Source organism: Taudactylus pleione, unplaced genomic scaffold (genome assembly GCF_031769625.1).
Source record: "Taudactylus pleione unplaced genomic scaffold, aTauple2 ptg000178l, whole genome shotgun sequence".
NCBI lineage: Eukaryota > Metazoa > Chordata > Amphibia > Anura > Myobatrachidae > Taudactylus > Taudactylus pleione.
Genome location: NW_028284580.1, coordinates 1,435,908 through 1,456,866, shown reverse-complemented (window position 1 = coordinate 1,456,866; position 20,959 = coordinate 1,435,908). Strand labels below are relative to the sequence as shown.

The window sequence follows — 20,959 nt, the reverse complement described above, 5'->3', positions numbered from 1 at the left end:
CCAGGTGCCTAGGCAGGAGCCTGAGGGTACCTAAAAAGCGGTTCCAAACGCCGATGGTAGAGTTTGGTGGTGGCAGCATCGTTACACACCCACGGTGCAGTGGGCGGAGTCAGTGACAGGCGGTCACTGACGGTGAGTGGGAGTACAAAAGTGCTAACCCATGACCAGGGATGGCCTAGGCAAAAGGCGTCCGGTCACAGAGCCTCACACCCGAACATCAATACATAAGGGGAGTACCCGGTTGACTCAGTTTTTGTGCAGTTGTATGCATGCACTAGCTGGCTAAAGTACTTACTCCACTGATGTTTGGCTTGAGGATCCAGTGTACCCAGCATATCTAATAGTGTTCTATTAAATCTTTCTGGTTGTGGGTCACCTTGGGGATGGTAAGGAGTTGTATGTGACTTGGTTATCCCACAGCATGCACAAAGTTCATGGATCAATTGACTCTCAAATTCTCTGCCTTGATCAGTGTGTATTCTTGCTGGCAATCCATAATGAATGAAAAACTTGTCCCACAACATCTTTGCTACAGTAGTGGATTTCTGATTTGGTGTGATATAGGCTTGGGCGTAACGAGTAAAATGGTCTGTTATAACTAAGATGTGGTACTCTTTACCTGATGGCCCTTCAAAAGTCAGAAAATCTAGGCAGATTAGATCTAAGGGCCATTGACTAGTAATATTGACCAATGGGGCTCCATGCTGTGGTAATGTTTTCCTCAATATGCAATTTCCACAATTCTTGCAATGTTGACTTACTTCTTGGTCCATGCATGGCCAAAAGAACTGATCAGAGATCAGTCCAAATGTCTTATCCACTCCAAGATGGCCATGTTTGTCATGTAGAGCCGTCAAAACTAGGGGTCGATATATCTGAGGCAGTATCAATTGGAGATATGCCTGTCCATGGGCTTTCAGTCGTCTTCTATACATTAATCCCCTTTTCACAATTAACTGCTTTTGCTGCTTTAATAATATATTTGACTCTTTAGAGAGGTTACTAGAATCAATTGAAGGATGTTTGTTTTGGATTATCTTCCAAACTGGACCAATTACAGGATCTCTCTGCTGCTCCAATTTCATTTGTTCGTAAGATATTTTAGGTAATCCATCCAATTCCATAGTACTAAGCCAACAGTAGACTGGAGGAAGGACTTTTTCAGAAACACCTAAGTAACTTACTGCTGCCATGCTAGTTCCACTGTTACTTTGCACGCACTGATAGGTGCTCCTAATTGAAGAGGCAGGAACTTCCATCCATTCTTCTCCCCCTGATTCTGACTGACCTGGGATACGGGAAAGATTGTCAGCATCAATATTACTCACACGTGCGGTATTTCAAACTAAAATTATAGATGATTAAAGCAGCTAACCAGCGATGTCCTGTGGCATCTAACTTGGCACTTGTATGGATGTAAGTCAGAGGGTTATTGTCTGTATGTACTTCCAGTTTGGCTCCATATAGATAGTCATGCAATCGATCAACAATTGCCCATTTCAAAGATAAAAACTCGAGTTTATTTACAGGATAATTTCTTTCACTAGAAGACAGTCCTCTGCTTATATAGGATACAGGGCGAAGTCCATTCTCATGCCGCTGGTATAGTACACCCCCTAACTCATCAAAGGAGGCATCAATATGTAATATGTAGGGCAACTTGGATCAGCATAAGCTAGCACAGGAGCTTTAGTGAGGCTGTCTTTTAGTGCTGCAAAAGCTTTCTCACAGGCATCTGTCCACCGTTCCCCAAACTCCTCTGATGATCGATAATAAACATTTGGAGCTACTCGTTTTTTCTTGTTCACAGGAGCATAACCCTTGGTGAGATCGGTGAGGGAGTTGGCAATCTTAGAATATTGGGGTACAAATTTTCTGTAGTATCCACAAAATCCTAGGAAGGATCTGAGTTCTTTTAGCTTCTTTGGTCTAGGCCAATTCATTACTGCCTCCACCTTTGATGGGTCAGTGGCAATTCCATCCCTGCTTACTATATGGCCTAGATACTTAACAGATGACTGACAAAATCTGCATTTATCTAATGACAACTTGAGTCCTCTGTTCATCAATCGGTCTAACACCTTAATGAGTCGTTGGTTATGTTCCTGTAAAGTGGTTCCAAAAACAATTATATCATCTAAATAAACAATCACCTCGCGATAATTCATATCCCCAAGTGTTTGCTCCATGGTTCGTTGAAAGGTTGCAGGAGCTCCCTTAATTCCTTGAGGCATCTTGAGGAATTCAAAGAAACCCAATGGACAGATGAAAGCCGTTTTATTTCTATCTGATGCATGCATTGGTATCTGGTAGGATCTACTTCTCAAGTCCAACACGGAAAACCAACTGCTGCCTACAAGACAGTCAAGTGCTTCCTCTATCCGAGGGACAGTATATTGATCAGGAACTGTGCGATTGTTGAGTGTCCTATAATCTATGCACATTCTTATCTCTCCTGATTTCTTCCTTGCTACAACAATTGGTGAAGCATAAGGACTTTCTGAGTGTGTTATTACATGCGTCTCAATTAGCTTCTTTAGATGTTCCCCACATCCTCCAAATCAGCTGGAGCCAATCTTCTAGATCTCTCCCTAAAAGGGGTGGTGTCAGTCAACTTGATGGAATGTTCGACTCCTGTGGCTGTCCCAATGTCCCATTCTTCCCATGAAAAAACTTCAGGACGCTGAATGATCTCCTGTAATAGCCAACTCTTATCAGAAGAGGAAATGTCACTATTAGCAAAACAAATTTCCAATCGGTCAGTCTTTGATTTATCTGTCTCAGGATGATTCATGTTTGTCATCTTTAGACTAAGGGACAACGCATCCATACCCAGTGTTGTGGGGGTCTCTTTATCCTCTTCCTGACACCAAAGAGTCAGACGTTTAAACAAATGGGTATTTGTTCCCACAATTATAGATACCTCTCCTTTATCTCCTGGGGAGTCCGGACACACTAAGGCAATCATTAGGATTTTTTCCATCATACTGGTTGAATTTTCAGTGAACATGATGTTCACCACTACATATCCAAAATTAAGGGTATTTATGCTCACTTAGTCCCCAGATAGTAAGACCTGTGAGAGGTTGTATTGGGACATCAGATAAATACTGGCGGTACCAATGCTCAAAGATTATTGACACTATGAAGCAGAACCTTGCATCGATGTCCATTCACTATAGCTGTTACCAGTGGAGTAGGTCCCATCAATCCTTCAGGTAGAGTACTACTCCATCGGGCACTCCCCATCATGCAAATCTTTACAGTTTGAGGGGTTTGTCTGGGGTTCACAGACTCCCCCTGGTCGTTTCCCAAAGCCGCTAAACTTTGTGATGTTCCAGCGGATCTGTTTGAGTTCAACAGTACACATTTGGCTGCACGATGACCTTGTTTACCACACCTAAAATAACCTTTTATTTGGAAACCCTCTCTTCGTCTCACAGTCTCACATGTCCCATTCATCTGATACAGTGGATTGTTGTTTATTAACTTCTCATGATGTAGAGCAATTAATTTGTCTATCTTCTGGTTCTGGTCTTCCATAATTTGAAGAAACTGCATTTTTATGCCACTGGTCTCTGGCACAGGCATCACCATTTTAACCTTTCTAAGAGTATTTTCTCTAGCTTCAATCAGCACCTCTTCCTGCTTGGCTTCTTTAATAAATTCACTTAAAGTTGGATTATTTACACTAAGGACTGAACAACGAATCCTTTGAGCCACTGGGTCAGATGTCAAGGCCCCACGGATAATCTGTTTCATCCTTTGCTTATCAGCATCTCTTCTCTGAAATCCTCCCTTTTCTATTATCTTAAAAATAATTTTATCTATCCTATATATATAGGCAGTTAATACCTCATCAGGCTCTTGGAACGTATTGCTAAATTTAGAGATTAAATTGTCCACGTCCTCTATTGTTCCATAAGCATAATCCAAGGCCTCGATATAGTCATGCACAGTAGAGTTTGAATTATTTCATCTAGTAGCTTGTACTATGTCGATAGCTGGACTGCACAAACTTTCCACTACTCTCTGCTTTTTTACGTAGACTGGACATTGCCATTCTTCGATTTGATGCATGGTGGCTTCCTTCCACACAAAATAAGTTTCTTCCCCAGTAGGAATTGGTATTATTCCAGAGAATATACGAAGTTTACAATAACTACCCTCATAATGCCACCTTTCTAGTTGTGACAACACTTTTTCTACAAAGTTTTCAAACTGATTTCCAAAGGGGTAATTTTTAAAATTCAAGGTTGCTGTATTATTACCACTTTGGTTAGAGGGCAAATTATCATGTGATGGAGCATGTTCTTGTGAGTCTATAATTGGTGTTATTACATGAGGAGAACTCAATGAAGGCTTTTTAGGCCACACTAATTTCCACCGCTTTCAATTGATCGGCCAATATATCGGCCAGTGTGTACCCAGTGTTAGATTAGGGTTAAGGTTAGGCTATAATTAGGATTAGATTAGGATTAGATTAGGATTAGTCTGCAATTAGGATTAGATTAGGGTTCAGGTTAGGATGTAATTAGGATTAGATTAGGGTAAGGCTGCAATTAGGATTAAGGTTAGATTAGGGTTATGGTTAGGCTGTAATTAGGGTTAGGATTAGATTAGGGTTAAGATGCAATTACAATTAGGGTAAGATTAGGGTCATGGTTAGGATGTAATTAGGATTAGATTAGGGTTGGGCTGCAACTAGGGTGAGGGTTAGATTAGATTTGGGGTTAGATTTAGGTTTAAATTTAAAATCCCATTGTTGACATTCTAACTGTTGACATTCACAATGACAACATTATGGCCATGTTGACTTTATGTCAGTGTCAACACTATGAATGTCGACATGTTAAATGAATTCCGACATTTAGACAGTGTAGACAATATGCTGTCGACATTCTAAATGTTGACATACTGAATGTCAACATAATATACCATACCCCTGTACATAAATCTACAGCAGCATTTACTTTACCTGATAATCATTTCTGTGGGTTGCCTGTGATTACAATTAAAATGTGAAATACATACATACATTTGTACCTTATAAAACTTTTCCTAACCTACCCAGACTATGTCAAGATGTATTAAATTATATTATGAATGTAATCCCTTGTAATATTAAAATAAGCAGCTTTAAGCATGTAAATAGTATGTATATAGTTATTATATATATTTATAAATATGTATAGTGTGCCACTGTAGTGTAATGTAATGTATATGCAGGGGTTTAATAATTACAGTGGTGACAGTGGTATCATTTATTGGGAGGAGGATGAACTATGGCAGTATCCCTGGCACTGAAGGGGTGCAATTGGCAGTTTGTGAAGTGACAGTTGGAGCTGGCAGAAAAAACAGTTATTCGAGGTGGCTCTTGAATGGCTGCGTACCTGAATAGAGGATGGCATGCCATGGTGTTTGAGAGCTGGAAACCAGTGATTGATAGGAGGGATGCTGAGGTGAACACTGCTAGATATTAGGGGGAGGATCTGGAGAGTGAATGCTGCCTATAACTCAGCTTTGTGGAGGAGAAACTTGAAAGTCAGCAAACCAGAGGGTCTGAGGCCCAGCCCCCAGGAGGAGTCTAGTCAGCGCTGCTGTGCCTGTGGAAGAGACGGAATGAGACAGAGATAAGTCTAAAATGAGTCCTGCTGACAGGTCTCTTTATTACAGTAATACTAACTTTACATACTACATGAGTACCGGACAGAAGTTCAGCAGTCCATAGACTGACATCGCATTGAAGCGGATAGGTGGTACTGTTTGTTGTACTGAGTGAATTAGATTAAGGAGGAATTAGATATACTAACATTCAGCACCTGCTCAGCATTATAATTCTGGCCTTCAGACAGCATAGACTCCTGCCTATTGTATTTATATTCAAGCACAATTGCTAACATAGCACCAAGGATTATAAGGAATAACTCTACAGGCTGGTGCATATCACTACTAGAGCCCATTGGATGAGAAGAGACTAATTTTAGGAATTCCCTATAAACCCGGATTTTACTACTAAATGCATACTACTCTACTAATACGTGCACCAACAAGCATGGCCATTCACATTGACTAATAAGGGGAATTTAAGAACCGCATATGAGAGGGTAATCTCTTTAAAGCTTTAAAGAAAACAGGTTATTGGTTATTTGTAAGTAATTTGTATAGAATAATATTGTGACAATTTCATTCATGTGGGAATGTTATTCTGAAAATGTTATGACTAATGCATTGCTCATTAACCAAACTCATCTTCAGCAGAACAGAGAGTTGCAGTAAAATAAACTATGTTACCTATTCGTGTGTAATCCTGAGTATGAACATAGATATAAAATTGAAGAGAATTATTGCTGCTGCATATTTGTAAGTGTCACTGGTGGGTTAAATCACTTGATATTAAGGTATAACTTGACACATAACCAATACTTACCAACGAGGGGTGTTCCCAAGTCCACTAGCATAATGAGATACAAAACTTGGGTGGAGGCACTAAAGGGAAAGAAAGATTAGAAAGGTTTATAGTAGCAAGTAATGGAAAGAGAATACCTGCTACATAATGGAGGCACTGCTGAGATGGGAACAACCAAATTATAGGGTCTCTGTCCTAACCGTAAGGGCACCATGAATACAGAGAAAGAGAGTATCACTGGGTATGATGTGTACACATGGTGTCAAAAGTATGGGGTAGAGTTAGATAGAGGTTTTGGACTTAGTGGGAATTTAACAGACACCCCTAAAGAGGAAGTGTTAGGGGTGTTGAGTAAATTGTATAGTATAATACAACCACATATAGTAGATCAATGGGTAGGAGAGCATGAGGTTATTAATGCCCTACTCATTGAAAATGTGAACAAGCTAGAACCTGCAGTACTCCCTTCGATAATTGTTGCTGACATATCTGTCCATTGGCAAGTGTGTACGGGTGATCAGCTGATCGCCCATACACAGGGGTGCCGAGAGGGGAGGAGCCACGAGCGGTACTAATTACCTGGGTCCGGCACCCCTCCCCATCCCTCTTAGGTCATAGCAGCCCAGCACATGCTGCTGTGTGCTGGGCTGCACTGGGAGACTGTCCAAGGCTGCTAAAGCACCAGCTGGAGAGTCTCCTATGCCAAAGGGGGGAAGCGAACATGCTGATCAGGCCCCCATTGGTTGTGCACCGCCCTGAGGGTTTTTTCTGTCTTTTTCCCCCCGAAGGGGGCGCAGCCACGAGTTCCCCAATTAGGCCACACCCCCTGCCCGCCCCCAGCCCTACCCACTACAGCATGCAGATGATGGTCGTTCAGTGTGTATGAACGACCATCATCTGCAGATATATTTGCAGATCACTCGATATGCAGATATATCACTATACTGTGATATATCTGCATACCTTTACCCTAACTCTAATTACAGCAAAACCCTAATCTAAACCTAACCTTAAATACAGCCTAACCATAACCCTAATCTAACCCCTTACCGTAATTGCAGCCTAACCCTAATCTAACCCTAACCCTAATTACAGACTAACCATAACCATTATCTAACCCTAACCATAATTGCAGCCTAATTATAATCTAACACTAATTACATCCTAACCATAACCCTAATTTAACTCTAACCCTAATTACAGCCTAACCATAACCCTAATCTAACCCTAATCCTAATTGCAGCCTAAACCTAAAATCGTGTGTCGACATTCTGACAATTTCAACATGTCAGTCTCAACATTGTGTGTGTCGACATTAGGAACAAATTGACATTCTGAATGGCAACATTCAGTCCAGGATTGCTAGCAGGCTAACTGGAATAATTCCTGAAGTGGGGTTGAGGCTGCATCTGATAAATAAACTGTGCCATATTTCTCTATTGCATTAGAGAAAATGATAGCTACAACCTGATTGGTTGCTATGGGCAACATCACCACTTGTCTGTTTTTGAAACTTTAGTAAATCTACCCCTATAAATTATGCAAAGTGTGGAATCTACAAATACAGTGTGGAACAGACGTTGTGCAGCAAACAGAATCAAACCCATGACTGTATTACTGAAAGTTTGAATATCTGTGAAAATTGACGTTTCTGCCTCAAAAATTGATTTGCCCAAAATTCCGAAACTCGTCTCCTCATGTTTACTGTCAGCACTCTGCTACTACTCTATGGGCCTTATTCAGCAGTGATGATCGGGATCTCTGCGCTGGCGCATGACCCGTTCTGCTCATGTGCAGAACGGGTCTGCGATCCCGTACGGAGACTGGCAGCAGACTGTTAGTGATTGACAGTCTGCTGCCGTTTGTGGGTGGGGAGGAGGCGGCGATGCCCTCTGTTTAATGAAATGGAGGCATGTCGCCGCTGTTGGAGGGGAGGGAAGAAGCCAGGATCTTCACTGGCCTCACTTTGAGGTGGCTTTCCATTGGAAGCGTCAACTGCCAGTCATGCAAAGGACAGGCATCCCCAGGTGAAGGTGTCTCCTCCCACTGGGACTGGCAGTCCAGGCTGTGATTAGCAGACAGCAGCTTCCAGTGAAAGAAGCTACTCTGCCTCTCAGGCAGCTCTACGGGGTTCTCGGTGCTGCAACCAATGCAGTCCCCAGAAGCCGGTGATATGCGCATGGGCAGCGCCACCGCTGCTCATGTGCATGTGCCAGTCCAGGCGCCTGCCAGATTCATTGCGCAGGCACCGGGACCCATCTGGCCACGGTCAGACCAGCAGCAGTGGCAGTCCCCTTCAGGTTAGAGGGCAGGAGCCGCTGCTGGCTGTAGCTATGTTCCTTTGCTAGGAACATGAAGATCCAAACTCTAATCAATGCATTCAGAGGGCAAACCTGACCTCATATATTCCACAGAGATACTTATATTTCCTATTGCTAACCATATGTTCCATGAATATTTCCTATATGCCACCCATATGTTACACACATCCTTTCTAATAGCATTAGCAAATAGCCATATATTTCACAGAGAACCTCCCACTGGAAACAGCAATCTAACAATGGGTGCTTTTCACATCCTCCTAGTCCTACCACATTACCGGCCTAATTCAGAGTTGTACGCAATGACGATGTTTTCGCAAATTGATCGATTTTTAGCCACTGTGCATGCATCTGAGTCGCACAGCGTATGCGTCAAGGTACATTACCACACTCGCATGCTGCAAGTCTGTATTCACAGTGTGATTGACAGGCAGGGAGCATGTGGGGGACACTATGGCATACTTGTCTACTTTTGAAAAAGCATTTCAGGGAGATTGTGAAAACAACACCTATGCGCACGTTAAAGTGGGCGTGTACTGCTACATCTGAGAGGCGTCTCAAAAAATTGATTTATATCCAAATGTAAACCCACAGCAGTTAGTAAGATAAATTTGTTGATGGAAACACACTGATACCTTCGGAAAATGCATGTAGCTATAGGGATCATTGGCCCTCATTCAGAGCCGTTCGCTATTTGCGGTCGTTCGTTTAAAAACAAGGGGTGGCTATTCAAATGATCCGTACGCACATTGCAGTCTGTTCACACCTCTAAGCCTGAATGAACGAGCAAAACATACGCTCGTTTATTTGTTAAAAACGCCCCCTGGCCGCTCGCACCATACGTCATGTCCGCTATTTATTAGATTAATCGAGTACATCGACCAGCGTATGAACTGCTCGCTATTCTTGTGGTTGGTGTTTGCTACCACAAATTTGCGAGCAGTTCTGGCTATAAAATAACCCAGTGACGTGGTCATTGACGCTGCTGTTTTAAATATACACACCCATAAAACGCCCGTTTTGACCTTTAAGCACGCCTGCGTTCGGATCTCCACTCCCCATTTTCAAGCACCTTCCCCTGTTACCACCCACATACGCCTCATTCTGTCACTCAAAATAGCAGGCACGCGCTATATAGCGTACAAACGATTTTCGGCCGCACTGACTGGTTCGCGCATGCGTACTAAAAAGCGTACGCATGCGCAGATGTGCAAACATCGCTCGGAACGAGCGTACTGCCGCTAACGAGCGGCTCTGAATGAGCCCCATTGTGCCTTATAACCAATGCATGGAAATTAAACTAATGATTCCATTTGAATGTATATATCTCCATTTTTTTTATAACAGCTACATAATGGGGTAAGGTGCAATCAGGGAGATTACTGGACTCTTCAGGGAGACAGGGAGATTGCTACTATTTCAGGGAGTCTCCCTGACAATGAGGGAGAGTTGGCAAGTATGCACTATGGGGAGTGTCAGACAAAAATGCAGGTGTGTCTTGACCATTTCAGGGGGGTATCAAATCCAGCATCTGTGAGCCCATACGCACGAAACATGGCTCCAGCGTCTCATTTACGTTGGCCATTCTCAGTGACCATAGACTCAGGGCCAGATTGAGGGCCACATGGGCCTGGAGCTGAAAATGTTTAAGGGCCTATTTTGAAAGTGTGACCAGTGCTGTATGGTGTGGCCAGAGCCACATGGGCATATACACCTGCTATAATCTCAACACCAATGTCTCCGTAAATATGTAAAAGAAAAAAAAATCTATTTTGTGAGGTAACTAGAAATACAATTTTACTACTTATGATTTATGGCTGACCATGTGGACAGCAGATGGTCAGTCAACATCATGCTGTTATGATGATGGGCCTATATTTATTTGGAGGCCTGGAGCAGGAGCTCCATCCGCCCCATTGTTAATCTGGCCCTGCATAGACTCACTCACGGAATCAATGTTTTCTGGATCTGCGTACGATGCGTCAAATGTGTACGCAGTTGCCTACAGCTGTGATGGCTCCGGTGGGCGTCTCAATACAAGTTCCTGCGGCTGTTACATGACCATATTGTCACACATCCTCAGCTGAAAAAAATCGCAGCTGTGGCAACAATAGCTTACAACTCTGAATTAGGCCCTACATGCTGTCTAAATATTCCAGGCTTATACAGAGCTAGGAGCACTTCAGCACTCATATGCCGGAATCATACCGGAAACAGCAAGCAAGTTATATGAGATCCTAGGAAGAAATATTATCTGCTCCAGTGTCAATCTGTGCTACAGTCACGTGTTAGCGTTTTAGTGTTCATTCTGTATCGGTGGAGGAAGGTGTAGGGTCAGCAAACTTGATGGTAAGTTAGGATATAATATAACATCCCATGTCACCAAATAACAGTGAGCATACCAATCATTTAAATCTATGTGTAGGGACTGAAAGAGTGATGCACTGCCCTGCGACTTATATAAAGCATTGCTTGTAATGAGTTTGTGTGAGTCTCAGCACATCTCCACTTTGCTCATGGGTTTATTAAATTGTGCTAAAACCATTGACATCACTGCAAACCTGGCAAATTGATTTCATGTGTAGCAGCTGCTGAAAAAAGTTATCACATAGTATTTCACACATATACATATGTTTATGTTTATATCTCCTATTCATGTTGTTCACTTTCTACCCTCCTTTAGTTAAAGAACCACACTGCAATTCAGTACAAAGGAAATGTAAGGAATAATAAATGACAGAACTGAACTTGTAACTTGTTTCCAGTACGAAACCCACACAGATGTATTGAGAACATACCGTGGCTCTACACAGAGAGAACTGCCCAGTTTCAGTAGCGTATTTAGGCCCTGATTCAGTAGATGACGGAATTGCAAAACCGAACACAAGTGGCTTTGCAATTCCGTCCTGCAAAAATGCAAATGCAGCAGGAGATGTCTGACCGAGGTCACAGCCTGGGATCACCACTGCAACTGTCGTGATGATTGCTCTTTTGAGCAAGCTGCAGAGGCTGATGCCTACCATAGCCTGCCCGGGTCCAGGCAGTCTGCTAAGCCAGGAAGTTTGCGTCCACCGACACAGACCCTGGCCAAATCCCTCCTGGAAAATGTGTGCGACATTTCCAGGAACACAGGTCGCCTCGGCCCCCGCACCCGTAAAAGCCTCTGCATGTTAATAATGCAGAGGCATAGCGGGGTCCTACATGCGATAATTGTGAATCTGCATGAGAACATAGATCTGTGTCCTCTGCTGAATCAGGCCCCCAATGTGAAATTGCTCTGCGCATGCATAGAAATTGGTTGCACCTATCCAGATTTACGTGATTTTAGCAGTTATTCCCACTTGCACCTGGAGAGGTGAGCTAGGGGGTGGAGGGGGTATACTCATATAGTAGACTGTCTTATTTAAGAACAAGAGCAGATGCAATTTCCATATTACGATGATGACGGATACCAGCACTAGTGAGTTGCTTGTGATTGGCTGGTTGTGAATACATTGGTGACGCTAATAAGTGCTTTCAAGTTTTAGCAGTAATAACATTTTAAGTTGTTACTGCTGTATTAGAGAGGAGATTTTATGTTTTATTAAATGCTTGTTTCACAAGCAAAATTATTTTCTTTTAAAATTGGGCATACTGCAAGTATTTGTTGCTTATACATGGTATAAACTGTGCACATATGCTTCTGGGGCCAAACCACACACATCATGCGATAGTTGCAACCTTGCGTATATATGCAGTTATATCATTTTAAGAGAATGTATTTAGCACCTGTGATTTGGGTGCAACTGTAGCCAACACTGAATTAATTTAAACCAAGGGCAGTAGGGCAGCAAATCTGAGACCATTTTGCAAACATTATAACGTTCTTAGGCCCTCATTCAGAGCCGTACGCTCTAAGCAGAGCGCATGCTCTGAATGAGGGCCGCCCTCCATAAAAATGGAGCGTCCTCCTGGACGCTCGTATAGCTGTGGGTCACCACCCACAGCCTATACGAGCGTGCAGTTTGATGGCCGCGATGGTCATGACCATCGCGACCATCGAAACTGCGAGCCAGAGCCTGCGGTTGAGGTTTTCAACCGCAAGCCCCGGAGTGATTTTGGCTCTATCAGAGCCAAAATCACTCCCACTGACATCACTAGTGATGTCAGTGGGCCGGCTTCTGACGGGAGGCCCCTGGCACGCCCACCAAAGGGGGCGTGCTGTCAATCAACATCGACAGCACGCCCCCTTTGATCAGACACAACGAGCGAAGGAAAGTCCTTCGCTCGTCGCGTCTGGCGCATGCGCACGACGGAGCTCCCGCCGTCGTGCGCATGCGCAGAGCACAACATCGACCCACTTGCGAGCAGACAGCCGCTTGCGAGTGGGTCTGAATCAGGCCCTTAATAACTAAATTGTCACATTTTGGTAATCCTTTATTTCATTAATGTTATGCAAACAAACAAACAAACATTTTGGGGTCTATTCATCATCCCTCAATTTCTTAAATAAACTACTTTTGGAGAAATTAAGTATTGGGACCATTCACTACAAAGGTAATACAGGAGATATCACGGATATCTCCTACTTAGCTTTCAGTCCCGATCTGGCCTGGCGTCCACATACATTAGTATAGGGACCTAAATTCATCAAGTTCTGAAAATACAAAATTTTCGTAACATGACACCGGGGGGGTATACTTACTGAAGGTCGATTTTTGGTCGATTTTGTGTTTCAGGGTCTAAATCATACAGTCACTTAGATGATTTTTTTACATCGTTTAAAAAATGGATTCACTTCTCCGAAAGTGTTCAGGGAGACAGCTGATTTTCGGATCAGCTGTCTACGTGCAGGAGCAATGATGAATTGCTCCGGCGCTCGCGTCGAGAAGAAAAGATAATGGCAGCAACACGCCTCCGTTTCAGGAAATGGAGGTCATCACCCCCAGCCTCCACGCCCCCAAACGGCAGCAGACTGTCAATCACTGTCACAGTCACAGTCTGCTGCCATTTTATGTGCAGGTTGCAGACCCGTTCTGCACTTTCGCAGTTTCCCGAACATCAGGAATCTGCGTTCAGCAGTGCACTGCTGAATTAGGCCCTAAAGCTCACCAAAATATAATCAATATTGTAACCCCCCTTTTTACCACTAAAGGGTCACCAGGTTACTACTATCTTTGTTACTCCTATGTTGTATAATGCACCCACCCTTAACCTCTCTAGGTAGTGTACCTTTTATATTATCATTAATCCAGTGCCTCCACCCAAGCTAACTAAATAAGGCTTGCCTGGGTAAGCCATATGATACACTATAATATTAATAAGGTCCTGATAGTGTAATGTGATGTTTGTGTATGAAGATTGAAATGACATATAATATTACAGTGTAACATCACATACATATCTATATATATGACCTGTTCTTCTTCGTTCACGTAGACCCAAGGACTGACAGACTCCTCCAGGAATAAAATTCACTATAATTATAGCTTTAACATCTTTATGTGTCAACAATATAATATGGCAATAAATACTTCCTTTACACTCAGAGATAAAATCATACACAGTTTCATATACATATAGGTATACATAAATATTAACTGAACATTGTAGCAAATTGTACAGTTTTAAGCAGATGCACAGTTTATCGCCATAAATTAAGTTATGCTTGGAATCCGGAAGAATAAAATGTTCTTTTTCCGTTATACTATATGGTGGTAAATATGCCTTCAACTGTGCTGGAATATACCACTCCTAACAACTTAAATACATTTGGTCCAAGTCGTCAATTCGCTGCATCTCCTGTATGAATCGTATCCAAGGTGAACACTCAAAGTATCCCTCTCATATAGGTTTCCTAAAAACCTAAATGAAAAAAGTTCATTAAGGATTAATAGCCTAAGAGCTGGACGCTAACGATACCTCATATGTTCAGCCATGCAGAAGCCAGAGTATAAGGCTGCAAACTTTGACATAGCATAGAATATTCCCTATATGGCTGCAGCTGAAATAAGTCACTTTTTAGCTTTTGCTCCTCTGTTACTACAAAAAATATAGAACATGCTCCCCCAAGCTTCAATTATAGCTGTATCCTGATGACAGTACATTGTAATGCAGGGGTATTTTATATCTGTCCCAACTGACAGATCCCTTAGAGCTCTGTGTGCCCTCCTGTTTTCTCTGTACTGTAGTAGCTGGCCAGTCATTGTGTGGTGCTACGGAGTGGGTTAGTTACTCACTGCTGTCAGAATACTCCACGCTGCCTCAGGGATTCCACACTGAAGGATTATCCTCACACTGGCCGAGGTCATCCCTCTCTCCTTATCAGCTGCACATCTCCTTATCACACTGGCCGAGGTCATCCCTCTCTCCTTATCAGCTGCACATCTCCTTATCACACTGGCCGAGGTCATCCCTCTCTCCTTATCAGCTGCACATCTCCTTATCACACTGGCCGAGGTCATCCCGTTCTCCTTATCAGCTGTACATCCCCTTATCACACTGGCCGAGGTCATCCCTCTCTCCTTATCAGCTGCACATCTCCTTATCACACTGGCCGAGGTCATCCCTCTCTCCTTATCAGCTGCACATCCCCTTATCACACTGGCCGAGGTCAACCCTCTCTCCTTATCAGCTGCACATCCCCTTATCACAGCCTGTTAGCTGTGGGGCAGCCAGGAGGCTGCTGCAGAGGCATCACTAGTGTTGGTGTCACCCAGTGCTATAACTCATGGTGACACCCCCCCACCAAAAAAAAAAAAAAAATTGATGCGCAGCTCCGCAAACTCCCCAAATACCAGTCCAGCAGACACATTTACACAATGCCCCCAGTAGTGGTGCCCCGTATGTAGTGCCCACAGTAGTGGTGCCCCTTATGCAGTGCCCCTATGCAATGTCCCCAGTGGTAATGCCCCCTAATAGTGCCCCCAGCGGTAGTGGTAATGCCCCTTATAGTAGTACCCTCTATAGTATTAGTGCCCCCTATAGTAGTGACCCCAGTATTAATGCCCTCAGTAGAAATGGACCTAGTAGTAATGCCCCCATTAGTAGTGCCCCTAGTAGTAATGCCTTCAGTAGTAATGCCCCCTGTAGTAGTGCCATCAAAAGTAATGCTCCCTGTAGTAGTGCCCCCATTAGTAATGCCCCCTAATAGTGCCCACAATGGCAGTGGTAATGCCCCCTATAATATTATCCCCAGAAGTAATGCCCCCTATTGTATTGCATAGAGTGTAACAGTGATTGCCAGATAATGCAGAGAGCATCGTAGTAACCGCCAGATAATGCAGAGAGCATTGTAGTAACTGCCAGATAATACAGAGAGCATCGTAGTAACCGCCAGATAATGCAGAGAGCGTCATGGTAACCGCCAGATAATACAGAGAGCGTCGTAGTAACCGCCAGATAATACAGAGAGCATCGTAGTAACCGCCAGATAATGCAGAGAGCGTCATGGTAATCACCAGATAATGCAGAGAGCATTGTAGTAACCGCCAGATAATGCAGAGAGTATTGTAGTAACCGCCAGATAATGCAGAGAGCATCATAGTAACCGCCAGATAATACAGAGAGCATCGTAGCAACCGCCAGATAATGCAGAGAGCGTCGTAGTAACCGCCAGATAATGCAGAGAGCGTCGTAGTAACAGCCAAATACAGAGAGCGTTGTAGTAACCGCCAGATAATGCAGAGAGCATCGTAGTAACCGCCATATAATGCAGAGAGCGTCATAGTAACTGCCAGATAATACAGAGAGCGTCGTAGTAACCACCATTTAATGCAGAGAGCGTCGTAGTAACCGCCAGATAATACAGAGAGTGTCGTAGTAACCGCCAGATAATGCAAAGAGCGTCGTAGTAACCATCAGATAATACAGATAGCGTCGTAGTAACCGCCAGATAATGCAGAACGTCGTAGTAACCGCCAGATAATGCAGAGTGTCGTAGTAACCACCAGATAATGCAGAGACCATCATTGACCCACATATAACACATAACATGAATACACCCCTTATACACACAGAAACACAATGAGTATACCCACGCACATACATTAATACACCATCCCCAGCATAGACACTCTCCTCACTGAATTAGTTGCTTCCCATTACACCTACTGTATACATTAGTCCATAGTCACTGTGCTGGCTGCTACTGCTGCACTGCATGCTGTCTCCCAGCTCCTTCTCATCCTCTCTGACTGGGAGGTCAGAGGGTCATGCTGGGAAGAAGCAGGGACAGTGTACAAACTACTTGTCAGTATTCAAGTGTAATCAACAGTATTTGAATACACTTGTAAACTGGCAAATGTTTTGTAGACTGTCCCTGCTTGTTCCCAGCGATGATCTGTCAGACAGGGAGCTGACTCACTGAAGAGAGGAGGAGCAGGAGCTCAGCTGCCATGATCCACCCCGGCGGCTTCAGTCAGGCTGATCGTCTTTACACTGACAGTAGGTAATCAGCCCCATGCCTCTAGCGCTCCTCCCCCCCCCATGTAGGGGACTGTATGAAGAGCACAGCCGCACTTGTGTATAGTAGGCTGCCGCTGGCTGTCATCAGTGTGACAGGCGCAGCGGCAGCCGGCAGAAGTAAAAACTGTCTCAGCAGCTGCTGCAGGGAGAGCGCCTCTCCAGCCTGGCGTCTCCCTGCAGTGCAGGCTCTGCTGAGCGGAGGGCGGGGATGAGTCGGATTTTGGTGTCACCCCCTTGGAGAGTGACACTCGGTGCGGCCCGCACCCACCGCACCCCCCTTGTGACGCCACTGGGCTGCTGGTCCCCTATACAGCCTCTCTATTTGATGTGGTGTAAACTACAGAGTAACTGTGGCTGCTAAGTGTAAGTCTGCTCCATTAAAAGATTTCTCACCACTTCCTTCAAGCCAGTCCCTCTGTACAGCTGACTTTATATGCCAGCATCGCCTCACAGGTAGTGGTGCTGGGCGTCTGTCCCCTCCTTCTGACAGCCGATTAGCTGTCAAGCTGGAGCCACTGACGAGCCCCTGCAGTTACCTCTAGAGATGGCTAGTGAGTGAGTGTCTCATCACACTGACTCGAATCATCCAGATGAGTGAATGATTCGAGTCACTCAGTGTTTGGTGAGTCGAGACACCCACCTCCCCTAGCCTCTCTGTCAGCGGCAGCTAGTGAATGGCAGCTCCGCCCCCCACACTGCTGATCTGACCTTATCATACTTCTCCACTGTGTCAGATCGGCAGTGTAGGGGGCGGAGCTGTCAGCGACTCACTCTGAGTCGTGCAGCTGCTGCCAGGGCTCAGGGCAGTGCACTGACTCTCCTGAGTCAATGCAGAGGCTTGAGCTGGGCTGCCGGGGGCGGAGCTGTTAGCGACTCACTGAGTCGCGCAGCTACTGCCAGGGCTCAGGGAGTACACTGACTCAGGAGAGTCAGTGTGAACCCTGAGCTGTAGTGCTGGGCTGCGGGGGGGCGGAGCTGTCAGTGACTCACTCTGAGTCCCTGGCTCCCCTGCTGGCTCCAGCGCTGCTCTATCTACAGAGTCGTGTCTCAAGACACTGTCTCGAGACACTTCACTGAGTTGAGCCATGAGGCTCAACTCAGTGAGGTGAATCGATCTACCCATCCCTAGTTACCTCCTCCCACAGGAAATGCCTCTGGTAACTGCTGCTCTGCTCCGCTGCCAGGACCACCCCTGCTGCTCCACTGCCTCTTATCAGTGGTAAGCTTCTCCCGCTTCACCAATAAGGCAGGGTGAGTACTGCTGCCCACCTGCTTCCCCAGCTCCAGCTGGGCTCCCTCTCCGGCTCTGCCCCCCTGTGCCTGGCAGCTCATCGCTGCTCTCCAGCTGCCCAGGTCACAGGAGGGCAGGCACTGGAGGGAGGGATCAGCAGACTGCCTCTCAGCTGCTGCTAACAGCTGTTATATATCCTTCCCCTCACCGGATCCTATTTTCCTGACAGGAACCGATTCACTCCCATCTATATTACTCCACCCCCTTCTGCAACTATCGCCAATGTCTGTGAAATGTATATCTGCAGCATGAAGCACCAAAGTCCACTGACATCATAGATATCTAACATGCACAGGGTACATACATTTCCACATATTTACTTATATTTACATCACATCTATCCCTACAGTATATTTAACATTTACCTCATAAATGGCATTTTGCTGTAAATAGATGACAGAAAATATATACCTGTTTCAATTGTGTATATGAATTATATTTATATGTAATATATCTCCGTAAACCTAACCAGGGTTACAATATAATCAATAACTATGTCATGGAGTTTTCCTGGTTACTGAATGGGTTCTACTGACATCGTAGGCAATGGCACGTTCTGGGGGACTGTTACTGTCTACTTAAGTACATCAAGTAGACGTTGATCTTAGTATGGTGTGCAATATATGGAGAATGTGCTGAAGAAATTGAGATGATCGTGATTAAAAAATACATAAGAATCACTAGGCTCAAACAGTCTGCTCAGGTGAAGTAATTACAGATTTTAAATGTTTTAATTGTCAACATAGCTATGGTGTTCAATTGAATGCAATTTTAAAACAGGTCATGTGTAGTAACTGGCAATTTCAAAAATAATTGTAATTTTAATTCTTATATGAACAGTACATTTAGAAAATGTCTATACTGTAGTTGCCCATTTTGACAGTCCAACTAAATTAATCAGTCATATTTAAGGGTATCTAAATATGATAAATGACATGAGTATGGCAAACTAAGGGATTGTATAACAAACAACAGGACATTGTAACATAATTATGCACATCACAGGACAGCCCAAAATTAATCAAAAACTTGTGGTATATTGGCATTAGCAGTCCTGTTATGAACTCCTGAAGGTCCAGCGGTAAGCAGGATTACAAGGGAAAACAAGAAGAAAAATATAGATGGAGACAGAAACTACTATCATCAAAGATGAATCTCAATCTAGGATGAATCTTGAGAATCAGTAACAGGAGGCACAAGCGTAAGTGACCACCTGTGGCTGATATTGGAGGAGTGCAGCAGAGAAGTACATGCACAAATACCATGACAAAACTGTTATAATTGTGCTGTTTTCAACATTTTGCACAGATGTAACAACCTATGAATTCTAGTGCATACACAGCATCATGCATTGGTCCATCCATGGCAAACAAACTTGCCACCCTCTGACACCTATTGTTTCTTTTTTAGCAACTCTGGAGCTCTTTTTTATATGCTGGTGGTTTTGGTGAACTAGCCGTCAACATTATTATCATGTCGACGTTATGACCATGTCAAAAATCTCATGTCGACATAGCTAAGTGGAAGTTCCATTAATGCTGAGAAATTTACTAGAAAGGTAACAGTGTCAGCATATTTTAATCCTGTTGCTCCTTTACCAACCAAGGGGTCACTAGGCACAGAAGTGCTAGTGATAGTGACACACCTGTGAGACAAATCCTGTTTTAGAGATACCTCATGTTCCACGCCCACATCACCGCTCTGTACAAACAACAGGGACTAATATGTTATATCACATTGTGTCAGCAATTGATGGTAAATTCACCTATTAGCTCCTCATGCTGAAGTACTGTTTCTTCACCCAGAAGAAGAAACTACTGTACTACAAGTAATGGCGCGTATCCACTTGCCCAACTGAGGAACGTTTGAACGATTATGACATCGTAATTGTTCAGTCGTTCCTCATCTTGTAGGTGCCCACACTGAACAATATGCTGTTCAGTGCAGGCACCCTCCCTCATCCCCGAACATGGCCAATCTGTCGTTATCGGCAAATTGACCGCCATGTTCAGGCGATGATTGATGTCGGAAATGACCAGTGGAAGCGCGCATCACTGGTAGTTTCCAACATTATAGTGCCCGATTTATGCACGATTAATGAGCGATTGAACGATTACGATGTCGTAATCGTTCAATCGCTCTGTTTAATCGGCAAGTGGATCCGTGGCTTAAGATTGAAGGAGATGAAACCTGCCTCTACTGCAATTTATCATGCACATCAAGGAGTTAGATTTCCCTATTAAATTATTGCCACTTTAAACTTACGGACTAAATCGCCGTAATGGCGCCAGTTCCTGCAACTCGCAGGCTATTACCAGGGCCGTTTCTAGGGGCAGGCGACCCGTGCAATGGCACGGGGCGCGCTGCCTCCTACCCCTGCTGTAGAAACAGCATGTTAACTGCCGGGCGCCCGCTGAGATTCAGTTACCAGCGGGCGCCCGGCAGAGCAGAGCAGAGCAGCCGGAGACGGAGGCTCCGGCTTCCGGCTCCCAC

General features: G+C 44.2%; 1 long non-coding RNA gene across 1 annotated transcript in view; it reads right to left on the bottom strand.

Moving 5' to 3' along the window:
- Positions 1-14,259: 14,259 nt before the first annotated feature.
- LOC148520021 (uncharacterized) overlaps positions 14,260-20,959 on the bottom strand; it is a 169,659-nt gene continuing 162,959 nt past the window's right edge. Inside the window, exon 4 of the long non-coding RNA XR_015878878.1 lies at positions 14,260-14,574. This is a non-coding gene — a long non-coding RNA (uncharacterized LOC148520021). The remainder of the gene's footprint in view (positions 14,575-20,959) is intronic.